We start from the raw sequence: 3,789 nt of genomic DNA, 5'->3' as shown, positions 1-3,789 counted from the left end.
AAACACCATGAACACTATAGACAAATGATACATTTGTTTGTCATAAGGCTTATCCAAACAACATGGAACAGCTTAAATTGTCTGAACACCACATACAAAATACGTGTACATATTTGTTTGCAGTAGGGAGAGTCCAAGCAACATCGCATACAATAAATTGAAAATTAATAAATAAATAAATTTAAAAATATATATATATAGAAAAAAATGTCTGAACACCACAGGCAAAATTTACCATAGTTGACAAAAATGCTTGCCAAACATCATGGAAAAGTTTTATGTGTATTATAATTATATTCTTTCCAAAAATTTTATAGGATATTTAACGTAGATAAATGTGTTTGAGTCGCCCCCTGGAAAAAGATTAAGATTAGTATTTTGAGGCGGCCCCTCCAGAATATTTTGAGGCGGCCCCCTCCATTATCGATCATTCAGTCACGTGACGTTTTTAGCGTGGACAAAGCAGATTGATCATCCGCAACAAAGTCTTTGTTTATAGACGTTTTTCAGTTTATTTTTACGGACAGATAAGTTATTATGTATTATTATTATATCTTAGTTTTAGATGTAGAATTTTTATAAAATTTTTTGGGTTTGTGTCGCTGAAAAAATTTGGGGGTAGGGATTTTTGATTTCTTTTTTTTGCTACTGCGTTACTGAAATTACACGGGCTAATTTTAAAATTGTGTATTGATGGGTTTTTTAGCGGGGGGCAGTGTATCTTTTTTGAATATTTTTTGATTAGGGCGACAAAAATTTAAATTTTTGGCCACGTTTATGTTCTTTAGATTGCAATGAATTAATTTTTTCAAGAAAGTCTGCTTTAATTTTGGGGTTTGTTTTTTTCCCGAATTTCAAAATCAGGGCTTTGGGGATTGGGGGTTTAAAGTTGCAGAAAGAGGAAAAGATACTTTCCCAGTGTTTCATTTTTCTTGAAAGGCCCAAGACTTAGTGATAATTGATATTGGTTCCAATGATTTGTGTCTCGAAAATTATGTGCCTGAACAATTTGCATTGGATATTGTTAGTTATTGTTCATTTCTAACAGAGGGTCTAGGTGTAAAAAGAGTTGCAATCTCTCAGATTCTGTCACGTAGTATAGAACCTTTTCATGCATATAATCAACATGTTATAAGGGCTAATGTTGCAATTCAACATATACTGTCTACTTGTGATTTCCCTGTTGTGTTATGGAAACATAGAGGAATGTGGAATTCACAGAAAACAATTCATTGTGCTGATGGTGTTCACCTATCATTAGATATTGGGTACCCAAAATACATTCGCAGTCTTCGAGATTGCATTATTCGCTTGCATAATAAGTAAAAGGATATGAAAGTGGTATGTGCATTATCGCATCTTTATAGCATTTAGTAGCGCCTGACATATGCTCGATTTCATTAATTTAGGTGCCACATTTTTGGTACCTGTATTGGTACATATTTCATTATCCTATAAAGGATACTATGTTGGTACCTGTAATGGTTCTTGTTTCATTATCCTGTAAAGGAAGAATGTTTTAGTACCTGTAATGGTTCTTGTTTCATTATCCTGTAAAGGACACATGTTTTTGTACCTGTACGGGTACATTTTTTCATTATCCTGTAATGGACACATGTTTGAACCTGTAATGGTACAATTGTACAGTAGTCAGTATACTGTATTGGACACTTGCACCTGTAAGGGGCAAATGTTATATCTGCTATTCACAAAATGACATTAAAATTACCAGTACTTGCAAGTGTACTTCTATAAATTATAATATGTATGATTAGGCTGATTTTTCAACTATGTGTCGGGGTGTTTATAAATACACATAAGCACCCTACATAGATATAAATGCACTGTAGAATGCTTAAGTTTAGTTTCTACTTGTAATAGTACATCTAAGTTAAATATTTGTAATAGTAGTTTATATAATAGTTTCCGTAAATTACTTGCATACATGTACAACTACATGTAGGATATTGCCAGATTAGAATGTGTACTGGTAATAGTGTCTATGTTTAGTACTTGTAATAGTACTTTTAATTAATATTTATACATACATTACAGTTTGCTCTTACATTTAAATTTTAATATAAAATTTAAGCACGAAAGGATATGTTTTTTGTTTAAGACATAAAGTTCCTATCATGATATATACATGGCTTCATCGATTTCCAAATACATCATTTTCAGTCTACTTAATTATGCAAGTATATGTAAATACAGAATACATGTATAAAAAGCTAGAATTGATCTGCGGTTTTACAAATATGTTTGTTTAAGAAGTAATGGTTAATGTCATAGCAAAATGAGTGCTATATTACTGTATGGAGGGCAGCTAGATAATTTTATTTGACATATACGGTGGTATGTTCTTTAATTTAAATTAAAAAATTTTCAGACAATATGCCACCAAAGCGCAGCCGTATTGAACCAATGGTAACCCGTACGAAGTCTAAACGGCAAAAACAAAGTTCTGATGACAACACGGAGACAGCAACTCTCAAAACAATAACTCTTCCATTTCGCAAAATGATGTAATATCAATAGTGGACGCTGTCATTTCGACAATGGAGAAAAGAGGTCTTGTGGCCAATACATGCGCGCCGCCATCACAGCAAAATGTCACTGAACTGCCTTCCTCATCGAGCATCACAAATTCCACCACCGAAGCTAATCGTGTACATAACGAAATTGACAATGGAAATCCAGTAAATGTGGAAACACAAGTTCGGGAAATATTTTCTGGAGGGCACAATGTGCATTCCCACCAGCCTACTGTATGTAACATGCCAAACCCTATTGCCATGCAGACAGTGCATGTCATACTACACCAGTTATTCCGGGAAATGCGAATCAGACAGGTATTGCTCCAATTAATTCATTGGTAACATATAATTTAGCACCAGGTGCTCTCATTCCAGACAAAATGAAACAAGCAATATGGAGTAATGAGTTTGTGGAACTACATAGTCTGCTGAAAACACAAACCTGAAGAAATGACTCTAACATTAAATGCTAACAATGAACTGGTCATGATGCCTAAGTCATCTCCTAAAGCTATGTCAATAAATTCTTGGATTTCAGCATTTACCATTTATATGGAGATTTATGTACAAGCTCATCCGAATGAGTTCTCACCTCTTTAACATACATGAATATCATAAGAGATCTGGATAGAGGGTATGGGCAGGCAGCTTTTAATTTCTATGACCGGTCTTTTCGCTCACATCGTCAAACGAAACAATTACCATGGGGCACTATTCATTACGAATTGTGGGTAAAATCAACTTCTTTGCCTATTCGCACCCAAAACAATGATAGTTTCACACAAAACACTTCTAAGCGTTATTGCTATGACTTTAACAAAAGAAAAGGTTGCACAAAACGTTTTTGCCAATATGCCCACATTTGTGGTAACTGCAGAAAAAACCATCCAAGTTACAAATGTTTCGGACTACAAACTAGCCAATATAACACAAAAGCTGCCTCACCACGCCCTCTGTCCACTTCAGCTCCATCACAGAGTAATGTAATTAAACAACATTCCTTTCGTAACAACCCCAATAAGAAGTAAAGTATTGGAAATATACCTTCAGAACTATGATTCACAAGAAAAACAATTTTTAATTCAAGGTTTCCAATGCGGCTTCCGTATCCAACTTGACAACAATTCTTCTTTTCATTCTAATGAGCGAAACCATCCATCAGCTCTCTCAAACAAAGCTGTTGTGGATGCTAAAATAAATGAGGAACTTGAGGCGCGAAGGATCATGGGACCTTTTTCTGTTAAACCTTCTA

At 34.5% G+C, this 3,789-nt stretch overlaps 1 long non-coding RNA gene across 1 annotated transcript; it reads left to right on the top strand.

Moving 5' to 3' along the window:
• The first annotated feature begins 319 nt into the window (after positions 1 to 319).
• Positions 320 to 2,491, top strand: LOC132739457 (uncharacterized). The gene is made up of 2 exons (XR_009627005.1): positions 320 to 539; positions 2,390 to 2,491. It is a non-coding gene; the product is annotated as an uncharacterized LOC132739457 (long non-coding RNA).
• The last annotated feature ends 1,298 nt before the right edge of the window (positions 2,492 to 3,789 follow it).

Source organism: Ruditapes philippinarum, unplaced genomic scaffold, assembly GCF_026571515.1.
Source record: "Ruditapes philippinarum isolate M1 unplaced genomic scaffold, ASM2657151v2 ctg8168_1_1_1_1, whole genome shotgun sequence".
In the NCBI taxonomy this organism is placed as follows: Eukaryota; Metazoa; Mollusca; class Bivalvia; order Venerida; family Veneridae; genus Ruditapes; species Ruditapes philippinarum.
This window is presented reverse-complemented; position numbering and strand designations above follow the sequence as displayed.